Source organism: Dryobates pubescens, chromosome 5 (genome assembly GCF_014839835.1).
Source record: "Dryobates pubescens isolate bDryPub1 chromosome 5, bDryPub1.pri, whole genome shotgun sequence".
Taxonomy (NCBI): Eukaryota; Metazoa; Chordata; class Aves; order Piciformes; family Picidae; genus Dryobates; species Dryobates pubescens.
This window is the reverse complement of record NC_071616.1, coordinates 13943044-13959723: the sequence shown is the minus strand read 5'-3', so window position 1 is coordinate 13959723 and position 16680 is coordinate 13943044.

Here is a 16680-nt window from a genome sequence, read left to right as displayed (position 1 = left end):
AGTAACATCCCAACCCTCCAGATGACTGATGAACATATTACAGGGTCAAGTGTTGCTCAGCATGAAGGAGAGCTGCAGTACTCTGCTTCCATGGAAAAAAAAAGAACTCAATATTTGTGGTTCTCAGTGTCAGTGTTCTGAGAGTTCAGCACATGCTGCTTAACAGGTGGGTGGATCTGTGCATTTCCAGTTCAGCTATCACAACGAAATGCAAAGGCTTTGTGCCTGGCAACCAATTAGAGAAGACTGGCAGTTGTAATAACACCAATTTTTTACTTATTTATTAGGGGTTGTTGGGGTTTTTTTTGTTCTCCACAAAGTTGTTTAATATAGGAATTAAATCTCATGGCTCAGGTGCTCAGGTTCATCAATTTGGCTGAAGAAAGATGAGAGAGGCAGTTTCTAAAGGATGCTTGTTAGTCCTTAACACTTCCCTGGTTCTTTGGTTTCATATTTTCTTAAAAAGAAGCTGTAAACTTGGAACCTTTGATGCTGAAAGCAGAACAGAAATTAAATTGTAGGCTTGTAGAGCTGTAAGAAAAACATATTTCTACTGGAGATTTAAAGATCATAGATTCATAGAATGGTTTGGGTTGGAAGAGACCTTAAACACCATCTAGTTCAACACCCCCCCACCAGGGGCAGGGACACCTGCCACTAGACCAGGTTGTTCAAGGCCTCATCCAGCCTGGCCTTGAACATCTGCTTTGCTTTCAAGAGCTGCAGCAGATTCTTTGCATTTTGCAGCTACTCTGTAGCAGGAAAATGGGAGAGGCTGAGGGAACTGGGATTGTTTAGCCTGGAGAATAGGAGGCTCAGGGGAGACCTTATTGCTGCCTACAACTACCTGAAGGGAGGTTGTGGCCAGGAGGGGGTTGGTCTCTTCTCTCTAGCAACCAGCACCAGAACAAGAGGACACAGTCTCAAGCTGCACCAGGGGAAGTTTAGGCTTGAGGTGAGGAGAAAGTTCTTCACAGAGAGAGTTGTTGGCCATTGGAATGTGCTGCCCAGGGAGATGGTGGAGTCCCCATCCCTGGAGGTGCTCAAGAGGGGGTTGGACGTGGCATTTGGTGCCATGGTCTAGTCATGAGGTCTGTGGTGACAGGTTGGACTTGATGATCTTTGAGGTCTCTTCCAACCTTGGTGATTCTGATTCTGTCATCTCCAGGCAGGGGGCATCCACAACCTTTCTAGGCAATCTGTTCCAGTGTCTCAGCACCCTCACTGTAAAGAATTTCTTCCTAATATCTGGCCTAATTCTCCCTTCTTCCAGCTTCCATCCATTCCCCCTTGTCCTAGCACTACAAACCCTTGTAAAAAGTCCCCCCTCCCCACCCCCCTTTATTATGGCCCCCTTCAGATCCTGAAAGTCCACTATAAGTTCTCCCCAGAGCCTTTTCTTCTCCAGGCTGAAAAAGATGCAACTGTGAGGATGAAGTGATCCTGCTCCAGCAGGGGGTTGGGATGCTGTCACTAATAATAGTGACAGAAGTATGCTTGTGGTGGTGTTTTAGATGTGCTGTGTGGAACAATGTGGTGGGTTTGTTTTTGTTGGGTTTTTTGTTTGGTTGGTTTTGCTTTTGTGTGTGTCATTCCCCCCCTCCTTCCCCCCCCAGTGTCCTCCTTCTCTGGAGCAAACACAATTTTAGAGTTTTGGGTTTACTCAATAAATTTGTTGACCAATAAAAATCATAGGAATAACAAAAATAAACACTCTCCCATGTAGCTTGATAAGGGCTGTGCTAGAGTTTTTGTGACAATTGTTTCAATGGCAATCATTGGTGAAGCTTAGTGCTTTTCAGCTTTGGTGCTTCCACCCTTCCTGGTTTGGGCTGGAGCAGAACTAATTCTGGTTGGTGCTGTGACTTCCCAGCTCAGTCTCTGCTCAGAGAGGCACTTTCTGAAGTTCAGGAAAGGTTTGCACAGCCAGAGGCTGCTTCTACCAGGAAGAATAAGATGGGAAGAGTTCCTGCCAAGGAACTGGGCTGCAGCTGGGCTGCACAAAGGCTCTGCCTGAGACTTGCTCCTCTACAGATCAAGGGCACTGCCACAGCTTGTGCCCCACCTTGAGGGGCAGGAAGGCAGAGATGGCACCTGTGGGGAGGAACAGACAGGACAAGTGACCCTTAACTGCTCAACAAGAAATTCCATCCCATGGATGGCATCTTCAGGAGCAAGCTGAGAGATCCCCAGGGTCAAACTGCTTCTTCTTCCCTGGCTGGTGTCCTGGCAGGGTTTGGTCCCTTCTGCCTTCCATCCTGATCCGTGTGTTCATGAATCCAGTGCTGGTATCCAGCTCCTGAATTCAGTTCTCATCTCCTGCTGATTCAAATCTGGGACTTGCCGAGTGCCTGCCCCCTGCATCAGAAGTGCCAATGGTGTCCTCATGGCCATCAGGTCTTGGGTTGGCTCTTGGCTTGTGTCTCTTTGTCTCTCTTCCATGGGATTGTTCTTCTTTCCATCCCATCTGGGTTAGTTTCTTTCCCACCCCATAAGTGCCTTGCCTTTTCTCTTCCTTTTCCCTTCCCTTTGGGAAGGACAGAGGGGTTTGTGGAGAGCCTCTGGCACTCCTCTGGTGGCCAGCCCAGCCCTAACACTTTACACCATCCAACTCCATTCTAATGAGCACAGATACTGCAAAGAAAATGCCCTTTTAAATGCAGTAAGAGAGAGGTTCTCTTTATTTCTATGCTGTCAGGGTTTTCATTTGGGGTTTCAGTTGTCATTTTTTAACAAGAGCGCTAGATAACTTGCAGAGTTTAGATGTAAACCTGAAAGTTGCAGCTTTCCTGGGACAAGTTTGTTCTTTTTTTTCAAAGTACAGGAAGCAAAGAAGGCAGAAGTACCAAGATCCATTTCAAGGGTTGTTGTTTTTTTTTGCTGAAATCATTTGCATTGGCATCAAACCTTCTGTACTGTAGCTGATCTCCAAGCCTTTTTAAATCAACTCCTCTCCTGTCTGCAGGGTCTTAATTAATAACACTGGAGCTCTCTGCCTATTAACTGGATCCATTTAGTTGAAGAAAGAGAATTACAGTCTTGGCTTATTTTCTTCTCAAATCAATTTGCATTCCCTTCCTGTGCTGCTATGGACTCAGATGAAACAATTGTACTTTTAAGAACTCTGGCAGAAGACAACTTTCAATGGAAATTTCTTTTGCAAACATTTTCTCCTGACAGCTTTATTAGGCTATGAATAGGAACTTGAGGCTGAATTTAGCCTTTTGATAGATTTTTAAGATACAGCATGAGCAGAGTCTGCTGAAAGCAATTCCATGAGTCAGTCACAATATCCATTAGTTTGCAGATAGGTTGAAAGTAACTTTTTGTTTTCTCTCCACTTTAGACCAGTTGTTTTCCACCTCTCTAAAACATTAGCACTTCAGAGTGAAGGTCAAGCATTCAGGACTTAAAAGCTCCCCGGTGCAATGTGATGGTGGAAAGCTGCAAAGCCACTGATCAAGTACTCCTTATTCATAAAATCATAGAATTATACAATGGTTTAGGTTGAAAAGGACCATAAAGATCATCTATTTACACCCCCCCTGCCATAGGCAGGACACCCCTGCCAAGGCAGGGACACCTTCCACTAGAACAGGTTGCTTTGTCCAACCTGGTCTTAAACACCTCCAGGGAGGGGGCAACCACAACCTCCCTGGGCAACCCATTCCAGCCTCTCACCACTCTCACTGTAAAGAATTTCTTCCTAATATCCAGTCTGAAATCTCCCCTCATCCATCTAAGGGCCCCTTGTCCTGTCACTACAAGCCTTTGTAAAACATTCCACCCCCTCAGTTCAAGAGGGACAGGGAACTGCTTGAAAGAGTCCTGTGAAGAGCCCCAAAGATGATTAAGGGAGTGGAAAATGTCCCTCATGAGGAAAGACTGCAGGAGCTGGGTCACTTTAGCTTGGAGGAGAGTGAGAAGTGACGTCAATCATGTTTATAAATACATGAAGTGCGAGTGTCAGGAGGACAGAGCCAGGCTACTCTTAGTGATGTCCAGTGACAGGACAAGGGGCAATGGGTGCAAGCAGGATCCTAGGATGTTCCATGGGAACATATGAAAGAAAATTTTCACTGTGAGGGTGACAGAGCACTGGAACAGGCTGCACAGAGAGGCTGTGGAGTCTCCTTCTGTGGAGACATTCCAAACCTGCCTGAACGAGTTCCTGTGTGACTTTCTCTAGCTGATTCTGCTCTGATAGGGGGCTAGATGATCTTTTGAGGTCCCTTCCAACCCCTAACATTCTGTGATTTATTCATACCTATCTGCAATATGGTCTCTGTGCTGAGCATCGTTAAGTCATTTGGCAAAACCCCATGTAGAAAGTGCTTCTAATTCATCTACTGCTCTGCTGCTGGTGGCTGAATTACCTGGAGATCCTAGCATGGGTTTAACTGAAAAACCCACAGACTGGGAGCATCATGGCTGTTTCCAGTACTAAAGAGACATAGAAATCTCTGCCATGGAGACTCATATGTCTGTGCTTTTCCAGTTATGTTTTTTCTTCCTGCTAGCATGACTTGGATGAGTGAGCAGATCACTGACTGAAAAAAAATGACTGAGTGGCCAGGCCTAAAGAGTGGTGAGGTATAGAGTTAAATCGAATTGGTAACTGGTCACAAGTGATGTTCTCCAGAGTCCAGTATTTGGACCAGTTCTCTTTAATATCTTTATCAATAATCTGAATGAAGGGATCAAGGACACCCTTATGAAGCTTTCAGACAACACAATGTTGTGTGGGAATAGCCAGTTAGGTGTCAGTCTCTCCTCCTAAGTAGCAAATGACAGGATGAGAGGAAATGGCCTCAAGTTACCCCCTCCCTGGAAGTGTTTAAGGCCAGGTTGAATGGGTCCTTGAGCCTAGTGGGAAGCGTTTTAAGATGGTTAATCTAGGATATAAAGAAGACATCCCTGCCCATGGCAAAGGAGTTGGAACTAGATGATCCTTAAGCTCCCTTCCAACCCAAACCATTCTCTGATTCTATAAATTGCACCAGGGGAGGTTTGGGCTGGATATTAGAAGGAGCTTCACTGCAAGGGTTCTCAGGCTGCCCAGGGATGTGATTGAATCCCTATCCCTGGGCTGCCCGGGGAGGTGGTGGAGTCACCATCATTGGAGGTGTTTGGAGGAGACTTGATGGGGTGCTTGGTGCCATGGTTTAGTTGATTAGATGGTGTTGGGTTATGGGTTGGACACGATGATCTTGAAGGTCTCTTCCAACCTGGTCTGGTCTATTTTATTCTATGCTATTCTACTCTAATTTTTTAAAGCCACAGAGATGTGGTGCTGAGGGGCATTGTTTAGCACCAGACTTGGTAGAGTTGGATAATGGTCTGACTTGATGATCTTCCAGGTCTTTCCCAACCAAAGCAATGATTCTATGATTCTATGACTTCCAAGTCCTTCTCTGCAGAGCTGCTTTCCAGGAGGTCAAGTAGCTTTGCAGCTCTTGATTCTGATTTCCTTAGCCACCTCCTTCTTTTGACAACCACATGAAAAACATCTTGATTCCGCTACTCATTCAATGAAAGAATTTATTTTCTATCCCACCCCAGTCCTTTAGAAAGAACTCGAAGTCTTTAAATTCCGTGGCAGAAAGATGTTTGCACCCTCAGAGCTAAAGCAAATTAACAATCAATTCCTGTTTTCATCTCAAAATTATAGCTGTAGTGGCTTGGTCAGCTACAGCATCATGACTTTCTGTATTCACATGGAGAAAAAAATATTAATCATTTTCATGCAAATTTGCAGCAGCCCTCTTTGTGTTTGCTACTGAGCGTGACTATTTCCTTTGATATAGCAATAATTTCCTCCCGGCTGACACTGTAAATATGCCTTTTTGGTGAGGGGCTCTGGTTTTTCCATGCATATTTATTACAAATTAAGTGCTAAATTTCCTTGCATTAGCTCAGGGATGGATTTAAAGAGGAGAAAAATGGATGGAAGGTTTTTGTTTTATGGGTTACAGTTTCTATAATATACTTTCTTCAAGGAAGAATGAGCATGCTTTGCTCATTGACATAACTCTTTGAAAGCTAATATTTTTACTAGTGTTCACAGAGGGCAGTAAATTAATTTAAAGTGCCTTTTAAAGGATGTAATAACAGAGTGAATAAGAGAAGTGGAGAGGAAAAGAAGTGGAGGGAGCAAATCGAATGAAAATAATCAAAGCTGATCATGCCAGTGAGCTTTCAAACTTCATATGATGATGAATTGGAAAGGAGGGGGAAAGAATAATAATTAAATAATGAATTTGAGGGGAGGCAAAAAAAGAATAATAGTGGGGAAAAAAAAAATCTCATTTACTTCAGCCTAGAAACCTACTTCCATTTTTATCCTTAATTATCTTTGGTGGCATTCATTATATTCTAGCTTAACCATCATCAAAATTGCCACTTGTCATAAATCTGTAGTCTTGGATTCCTGTACAGTCATAGAATCATAGAATTGACTCAGCTGGAAAAGATCCTCAAGATGATCAAGTCCAACCATCAACCTCACCCCACTATGGCCATTAAACCATATCTCAAAGTGCCACGTCCACACATTTCTTGAAGACCTCCAGGGATGGGGACTCCACTATCTCCCTGGGCAGCCTGTTCCAATGCCTGACCAATCTTTCTGGGAAGATTTTTTTTTTTTCCTGATATCCAACCTAAACTTCCCCTGCCACAGTTCAGGAAAACTTCCCCTGCCACAATTCCGGCCACTTCCTATCATCCTATAACCTGGTACCAGGAGGAAAAGACCAACCCCTCACTAGAACCTTGCTTCAGATAGCTGTAGAGAGCAAGGAGGTCAACAAAGAGACACTGGTATCTGTGGAGAATGGCTTGTCTGGTGTGAGCTTGGTCTCATCCAGGTGAGGTGCTGGTAGGGTGGAGGGAGGTGGTCCAAGAACTGACCCAATATTGATCCATGACTTTGGAAAGTAAACCCTGAGTGAAGACATTTGAATGGAATATGGGCTCTGTTCCAGCTCTTCCACAGGCTTTTTCTGGATGGTTTCAGTGCCAAACGAAAGCTTCTCTATTACAGGGACATGCCAGCCTCAACAGGCAAGGGAAGAACTATCTTCTTCACTGTGGGGATGTGTCAATGAGAAACATATAGATGAAAAATATCTCTAGGCCAATGGCACTCACACGTTAGTTTCTCTGTTCCACAGTCTTTGTAATGCCAATTTGACATTTCTGTTCTTCCTTTTATCTTTGTTCTGCAACCATCCTTGACTACAGAATCATAGAATTGTTTCAGATGGAAAAGACCTCTAAGACCATCAAGTCCAACCACGGTTGACTCTTCTCTCCAAAGACCAGGATATGATTCACTGAGCACCTTCTGAAGGTGCAAATGAGCGATAAAGCTCCCTGCCCAGTTCTGGAGTCTTCAAGCCCCAGACCACATTTAGAAGGCATTTTTCTTAATACATCTTTTTGAAATGACCACATTTACCCCTGTAGCCTGTGAGAAACTTACCTTCAGAGTACTTGTGAATGGGTTTTGGGTTTGACTTGGGGAACAGCTCCAACTGAGAACCTCACAGCTAAACGTGGTCCATAATTTTCACTTGCTCCACTCTTTCACTTTGATTTTTATAGACATAGAATTATAGAATCACTTCATTTGGAAGAGACCTCCAAGGTTATTGAGCCCAGCCTTCAACCTAATACCACCATGGCCATTAAACCATGTCCCAAAGTGCCCTGTCCTCAAGTTTTTTTTAACACCTCCAGGGATGGTGACTCCACCACCTATTCTGATGCCTGAATTTGCTGATCTTCCCTTAGTGCTCTTACCTTACCAATCTCAGAGTTTGTAACTCTCAATCCACACTCTCTAGTCCCAAATCCAGTTTCCCTACCAGTGCTGAAGGTAAAATGGGGACAAAATCCCAGGAGTTGCAATTTAGCTCATAGGCTGGGCTACTAATCATCTCTTGGTATTGCTGACTCTAGCTTCCCATCTCTGACTCCCAGCTTTGGAAGCTAGACGCTAAAGAACAATAATTAGCCAGTCCTTCCACCAGTCAGTCAACTCAAGTGAATTATCTTCAACTCTCCTGCTTCAATAAATTATAGAATCATAGAAGCATTTTAGTTGGGAAAAAACCTCTAAGGCCATCAAGGCCAAAAAAGTTAATCCAACACTACCAAGTTCACCACTAAACCATGTCCCTCATCACCAATCTACAGGACTCTGTAACCCTTTCAGGGATGGAGACTCCATCACTGCCCTGGGTAGCCTGTCCAGGTGACAAGCCTTTCCATGAAGAAATTGTTCCTCATGTCCAATCTAAATCTCCTCTGGTAAAATCTGAGGCTGTTTCCTCTCCTCCTATCACAGCTGAGTCAATACCCTATCTATCTCTGTCTTTGTGTAGACATATGGTCCTCTGCTACTGGCCACATTTAACTTAACCTTAAAGGAAGCATATCACATCTGGCAGCTGGAAAGTAGAGGGAGAGCTTGACATCCATCTTTACAGGGATGTCTGCAGAAGAATAAGTGGTAGGATAAAGCAGGTATTACTGTAGAGCATGCTGTGGCAGAACAATTGTCCTCTCACTGCTGAACACAATTGCTTTGAAAATCAGACTATAACTATAAACCCAACCAACGGAAAGCTCCCAAGTGTTGGACTTTCTAATAAATGAGTTTGGACTCTCTCTAGAGAAGATGACTCCACAACCTCTCTGGGCAGCCTGCTCCAGGACCCTCACAAGAAACAAGATTTACTCTTGTTCAGATGGAACATCTTTGTGCCCGTTGCCCCTTGTCCTTTCACTAGGTACCACTGACAAGAATCTGGCTACATCCTCTTGATCCACACTTTAGGCTTGCTGAACATTGAGAAGAAGCCCTCTCAGGGTGCTCTTCTCCAGGCTAAACAGCCCCAACTCTCTCAGCCTTTCCTCCTCACAGAGGTGCTTCAGGCCCCTCAGCATCTTCATAGCCTCCACTGGACTCTCTCTAGTAGTTCCCTGTTGCTCTTGAACTGGAGAGCCCAGAACTGGACCCACAAACTCCAGCTGGCAGACCAGAGCGGGAGGAGAACCTCCATTGAACTGCTGGTCACACTCTTCTTAATGCACCCCATGAGACTATTTGCCTTCTTAGCCACAGAAGCACATTTGTGGCTCATAGTTAACATTGAGTTTGCATCTGCTGTAGTACATCTGTAGTTCAGTGATGGCTCAATAGATGACCATTAACCAGTCACAAAAGCACTTGAAAAGTTCAGAAGTCTCATTACTGAAATTACTTGTGTGAGAGTATGTAGGTGCCAAACTGGCTTTAAATTCTTGCAAGGAAAGACTTTTCCCATTTTTTTCCCAAGAGATTCAGTTAAGGGAATAATTGTTTTTCACACATTTGTAAGTTTTAAGGTGAGAAGAATCCATAATGATTATCTATTCTTGACCTTGCCTGTAGGACATTTCAGAACCTCCAACTTCCTTCCCTGATGATTCTTTCCTGGATATGTGAGAGTCCCTAATTTGCCCAGGAGAGCAAATCTCTTTTTAACCTCAACTGTTGTAGAGGTCTCCAGATCCATCAAGGAATCAAACAGTATCTTGGACCACACTCAAATAGTGGTCATTGGATTGTTGCTAATATAATACCTTGGGACACAGAAATGTAATTTATGGTTAACCTTCCTGCATGCTTTAATGATTCCAATCCTAAATTAAATAATTGGCAGACTGATGAGGGCTAAAGCTGCTGGGATGATTTGATGACTTGTATCCAAAAAGTGTGGCCCAGAAGACTACAGCAGTCATCATCCTGCTGTACTCCATGCTGGTGAGGCTGCACCTTGAACACAGAGTTCAGACTTGGGCCCTTCACTCCAAGAAGGACGTTGAGGTGCTGGATCATGTCCAGAGAAGGACAATGAAGCTGGTGAAGGGTCTGGAGAAGAGGTCTGCTGAGGAGCAGCTGAGGGAACTGGAGCTGGGGGTTCTTTTGGAGAAAAGGTGGCTGAAGGGAGAGCTTCTGAGTCTCTACAGCTCCTTGGAAGGAAGGTGGGGTTGAAAGGGAGGGGGAGTGGGGGGGGGGGGGGGGGGGGAGGAGGAGGGAGTGGGAGGGTTGGTCTCTTCTCCCAAGGAACAAGTGATAGGACAAGAGGAAAGATGATCAAGTTCTGTCAGGGGAGGATTCTTCCCCAGAAGGGCTCTCAAGCTTTGAAACAAGCTGCCCAGGGCAGTGGTGATGTTCCCATCCCTGGAAGGGTTTCAAAGCTATGTGGGTGTCATGGTGAAGGACGTGCTTTAGCGATGACCTGGCAGTGCTGGGCTAATGGTTGGATTTGATGATATTAAAGGTCTCTTCCAACTACAATGATTCCATGTTTCAGTGACGTTCACAGTCCCCAGCTTCTTTGGACCATTGCATTTCTCTCCTTTTGCTCTTGATGAAGCTTATATCCAGCCCCCAGGATGCTGTTGCGTTCTCAACTGCACAGTGGGATGGAGAGGTCTCCAGACCTCCCTTCTCCTGCAACAATTATCTTTAATGTTCTGGTGGGCGTCCTTGGTACTTGTGTCACCGCAGTCGCCATCCTTTCATTTTAGTTTCAGCTTCCTCAGGGGAATTAAAGGAACATTTAACAATTCAGTGCTTCTTTGCCTCTAAGTCTGGCTGCAAGGAATTTTATTTCTGGCTCATGGAAATATTTTTTTTCAGACCTTTTTGCACTTCTTTTTTGGTGTTTTCCAACTGTCTTTTAGAAATATGAGTGCCAGAAGCATACTCACTGCAGTGTCCCCTGTACTATAGACAGTAATAAAGTGTATTGAATCAGAATCACAGATTGGTTTGGTTTGGACAGGACCTTTAAAGATCATCTAGTCCAACCTCACCACAGTGAGCTGGGACATCCCCAGCTGGTGCAGGTTGCCCAGAGCCCCATCCAACATGACCTGGAATGGTTCCACATGAACACACTGTGGACCATTCCTTCTTGACCCCCAGCCGTCAGATATTTATAAACATTTATTAAATCCCCTCTCAGTCTTCTCTTCTCCAGACTAAAAAGCCCCAGGTCTCTCAGCTTCTCCTCACAGAGCACATGCTCTAGTCCCTTAATATTCTATTCTACTTCACAGGTGTTGGTAGGGGTTCACATTTTAGGAAGAGCAGATAGGATGCCTCAGAAAGTCCCTTCTTAGACTACCACCGTAGTCAAATCAAACACTCTTGTTGCAATGGTGCCTTTTGCTGTTGTATTTCTTTTACTTAAATCATAGAATGCTTTAGATTGCACTTTAAAGATTGTCTAGTTCCACCTCTCTGCCATGGACAGAGACACCTTCAACTATACCAGGTTGCTTAAAGCTCCATCCAGCCTGACCTTGGACAGTTCCAGGGATGAGGCATTCACAGTTTGCTGGGTAACTTGTGCCACTTCTCACCACACTCATAGGGAAGAATTTCTTCCTTATTTTTGGTTTGGATTGGAGGGGAATTTTTAGAGTTCATCTAGTCAAATCCCTCATCAGCCAGCAGGGACATCTGCAACTGGAGCAGGTTGCTCAGAGCCCAGACAACCTGACCTGGAACGGTTCTGGGGATGGGGCAACCCAGGACAGGGTCTCACCACCTTCAGAGTCAAATATTTGTCCATTCTCTCTAGTCTAAATCTCCCTCTTTTTTTTTTAAGCCCATCAAATCTTGACTTGTCACAACAGGCCCTGCTCAAAAGTCTGGCCCCAGCTTTCTTCTTGGCTCCTTTAAGCACTGAAAGGCCACCAGAAGGTCTCCCTGGAGCCTTTTCTTCTCCAGACTGAACACCTCCAACTCTCAGCCTGGCCTCATAGGGGAGATGCTCTGGTGTGGTTTCTCACCCCTCTCCACTCCAGAATCACTTTGAACATTTCTCATTTTCCCTGGACAAAGGGAAACCAAAATATTTATAGTATTTGAGAAATCACAGTATCACTAAGGTTGGAAGAGACCTTGAGGATCACCGAGTCCAACCTGTCTCCACAGACCTCATGACTAGACCATGGCACCAAGTGCCATGTCCAATCCCCTCTTGAACACCTCCAGGGATGGTGACTCCACCACCTCCCTGGGCAGCCCATTCTAATGATGAACGACTCGCTCAGTGAAGAACTTTCTCCTCACCTCCAGCCTAAACTTCCCCTGGCACAGCTTGAGACTGTGTCCTCTTGTTCTGATGTGGGTTGCCTGGGAGAAGAGACCAACCCCTTCCTGGCTACAACCACCTTTCAGGTAGTTGTAGAGGGCAATGAGGATGCTCTCCTTACCATCTTCTATTGATGCCCACTGCAAGTACCATAGTAGAGCATCAACCCATGTTAAGTAACTGATTTTTACAATGTCTGTTACAGAAATCTGTCTGTATTGCTGCCATGCAAATACCTCTCTTCACCAAATTTATAGGGTCATGAAAGAATGAAATCAGATTTATCTGACATGACTTATTTTTCATGAAACACTGGTGGCTGGAATTAATTCCCTCCCTATCTTTTAATCCTTATTGATTTCCATATCAGTTTCCTCATTATTTTATGCAGGACTCAGGGCAGATTAATCAGCCTCTAAGTTACTTGTTTCATCACAACTGCTTTGTTGAATGGCAACACCACATTCTGACTTCTGCAGTCTTCTGGAACTTCTAACTTCTATGTTTTATCATACTTATTAAGATTTCATGGCAGTGGGGAAGAGAATTTCTCAAGTAACTTTCTTTTAAGATTCTTGACTGGAATTCCTCTGGGTTTTGCTAATTTTGCCCTGCTGATGTATTTGAAAACAATGAAGTGTATGAATGATGTAAAGATATTCTTCTACACCTATGGTCATGAATGCTTTCTGTTACTTTCCAAAGGAGATTGTCAAGGGTCAGGGCTGGGCTGGCCACCAGAAGGTCTTCATGAATCCCTCTGCCTTCCCAGAGAGAAGAGAAAGGGAAAGATGGGGTGGGAAAGAAACTAACCCAGCTGGGATGAAAGAGGAACAGTCCCATGGAATAGAGACAAAGAGACACAAATCAAGAGCCAACCCAAACACTGATGGAAATGATGGCACAATTGGCACCACTGGTGCTGGAGGCAGGCAGTGGGCAACTCCCAGATTGGACTCAGCAGCAGATGGGAATGGGATTCAGGAGCTGGGTTCTGGAACTGGGTTCAGAAACATAGGGATTGGGAGGGAAGGCAGAAGGGGCAAAGTCCTTCTGGGACACCTTCCAGGTGAGAAGAAGCTTGAACTTGGTGATCCTTCAGCTTGCTTCTGAAGTTGAAGGGTATTACCAAGCTTTGAGTGCACATACCACCCAGAGGAGCTCAAGACCCATGAGTGATATTGGTGTAATCAGCAATTCTAGCCCTAACAACTGGGGGGCCAGCAGGCCCCCCGGCCTTTGTAGTCACCACCAACAACACCCAGTGTGCACCAGGGGTACTCACCAGTGATGAGAGGAGGATCCTCAGCCCAAATGGGCTCAGCTTAGGGCTTCTGCCCTTCCTGGTGGTGATTAACTAGGGGAGTGGGAAGGGAGGGCGAAGTGGCCACACCTGGGGTGGGAGGAGATTCAACAGAGCCCAGGTGTTCTGGGTTTGAGGGGAAAAAGGGGGGAAATGAGGTGGGTAGAAAAGGGGCAGACTGTGAAAGCAGTGTTGTTGAGAAAGAATAACATTCAGGTAGGAGTTATTGACTTGCAGTGAGTGCTTGATGCTTAATAGGGCTAATTTCAGGATGTTCCACTACACTTGGATATTAGATAATTTATTGACACACCCAAACATGATTTTGACAGGCCAGTATTAAGTTCAATAAACAAAAATACACCCACACATTCTGCTAAGGGAGACTTGATGGGGTGCTTGGTGCCATGGGTTAGTTGTTTAGGTAGGTTGGATTGGTTGATGGGTTGGATGTGATGATCTTGAAGGTCTTTTCCAACCTGGTTTATTCTGGTTCTAGTTCTGGTTTAATGCCATTCATGAGGTGCAGTCCCTGTTGGTCAGTTGAGGTTTGCCTGCCTTGTCTGCTCCTCTCTGCTGGTGCCACCTCTGCCTTCCCTGGGGGACAAGCTGTGGCAGTTCCCTTGGTTTGTAGAGGAGCAAGTCTCAGGTGGAGCCTTTCTGCAGCCTAGCCCTTGGCAGGAAATCTTCCCCATCAGCTTCTCCCTGCTAGAAACAGCCCCTGGTTGTGCAAACCTGCCCTGAACTTCAGAAAGTGCTTCACTGAGCAAAGCCTGACCTGGGAACTCATGGCACTGGCCTGAATTGGTTCTCAGCCTCCAGATGCTCAGGACTTGCTCACACCACACATAAACCTCTGAGGTCCCTGGGAGGCATGAGTTGCTGTACCAGGGAACTGTACTGGGGAGCTGACTTTCTTCTCTATGTTACTATCTGTGGGATTGGGAAAAGTGACAAAGGAGGAGCATGGGGAGGTAGCAGTGAGGTGAGGAGCAGCATGAGCTCGTGGATCGTGCACCAGCTGAGCTCTTAAGCGTGATCCTCTTCCCACGTTGTGATGGATCACCTCAGGCACCACTGGCAATTCCCTCCTTGGCTTTCTCTTCCTTTTCTTTTTGTTTAATAGAGCTGCTCTATCCTAAGAAAGGGGATTGTGTGAGTGGGTGGAGGGAGAATCTTCCTCAGATGATTTAATAAATAGTCATTATCGATAATAGGCCGTTATTACTCGTTAATTTTAGTGCTTTGTCTCTCTACATTTGTAGCATTCCAACACTGACAACTTTTCCTAAGTAGGTCATTCCTGTTCTTTTTTACCTCCTGTGCAATTACAGGAGGAACATTAAAATAGATATAAATTTAGTAAAGGTCACATTTTCCTCTTGTTCTTTGCAATTTGTGCTTTTGACACATTTGCAACTTGTCATGTTTACGTGTCATTGAGCACAATGGCTGTGACCTGCTATTGTGGTTGAAAGTTCATTAGTTCTGCTAGATTAGGCAGTATTAATTAACAAAGATGAAACATTCTTTTGGAGCCACCATTCTCGGCGTGGCAGCTCTATGAAAGAACATTTTCTGGTTGTTTGTTAAAGCAGACTGAAGTTGACAATGTAATTATATTTGTGCCATCAAACAGAAAGGTCAGTTGACAAGGCTGATGTTTCCTGCTTAATTACAAGTGGTTGATTTCATTGATTAAAAAGATGAGCTCGTTAAACCTGTGCATACAGCTATAGGGACCCAGGAAAGGGAGTAAAAGGGATGGCAGGAAGATGATCTGAAATATTGCTTCCACGCCCTCCTCCTCACAGTCGTGGCATGGGCAGAAAATGCTGGGAATCCACCCATCTGTGGGCTCCTTGCTTTTGCTTTTGGGGGTGCAGAACTGTGTTAGGCCAGGAGAGCTGGTCCTCCCACCCCAACCACTGATGCATCATTTCTGTAGTGACAAGGTCCAGGCTTGGCTGGGCCTGAGATTGGCAGGATTCTGAAGAGATCACAGGATCACAGGATGTTAGGGGTTGGAAGAGACCGCTGGAGATCATTGAGTCCAACCCCCCGGCCAGAGCAGGACCATAGACTCTAGCACAGGTCACACAGGAATGCATTCAGATGGGTCTTGAAAGTCTCCAGAGAAGGAGACTCCACAACCTCTCTGGGCAGCCTGTTTCAGTGCTCTGTGACCCTCACAGTGAAGAAGCTCCTCCTCATGTTGAGGTGGAACCTCCTGTGCTGTAGTTTATATCCATTACCCCTAATCACAAAATCCCAGACTGGTGGAGATCAAAAGAGACCTGTGGAGATCATCCAGTCCAACTGTCCTGCTAAACCAGGGTCACGGCATGGTGCCAAGGATCACAATGTCCAAGTGGGTTTGGGATGTCTCCAGAGAAGGAGGCTCCACAACCCCTCTGGGCAGCCTGCTCTAGGGTTTCAGCACTCTTAGGGGAAATCAGTTTCTCCTTATGTTCAGATGGAACCTTCTCCTTATGTTCCAATCTGTGCCCATTGCCTCTTGTCCTGTTGTTGGGCACCACCGAGAAATGTCTAGCCCCATCCTCTTACCCCCATCCTTTAGCTCTTGCTGAGTGCTGAGAAGATCCCCTCTGGGTTTGCTCTTCTCCAGGCCAAGCAGCCTCAGGCCTCTCAGTGTTTCCTCCTCACATAGATGTTCCAGGCCCTTCAGCATCTTTGTAGCCTCCACTAGACTCTGTCCAGTTGTTTCTTGTCTCTCTTGAACTGGGGAGACCAGAACTGGACCCAGAATTCCAATTGTGGCCTCATTAAGGCAGAGCACAGTGAGAGGAGAACCTCCATTGACCTGTTGGCCACACTTAATGCAGCTCAGGAGACCATTCATCTTCTTGACCACAAAAGTACACTACTGGTTCATTGTGAACTTGTCCACCGAGGCTCCCATGACATGCAGGGGGACATGGAAGTGGAGTTAAGGTGTTGAATGGGGCTTGAGTGAAGCTGAACCAAGGCTTGAATCACAGAATCACAGAATCACCAAGGTTGGAAGAGACCTCAAAGACCATCAAGTCCAACCTGTCACCACAGACCTCATGACTAAACCATGGCACCAAGTGCCACGTCCAATCCCCTCTTGAACACCTCCAGGGATGGTGACTTCACCACCTCCCTGGGCAGCCCATTCCAATGGCTAACGACTCTCTCAGTGAAGAACTTTCTCCTCACCTCGAGCCAGGG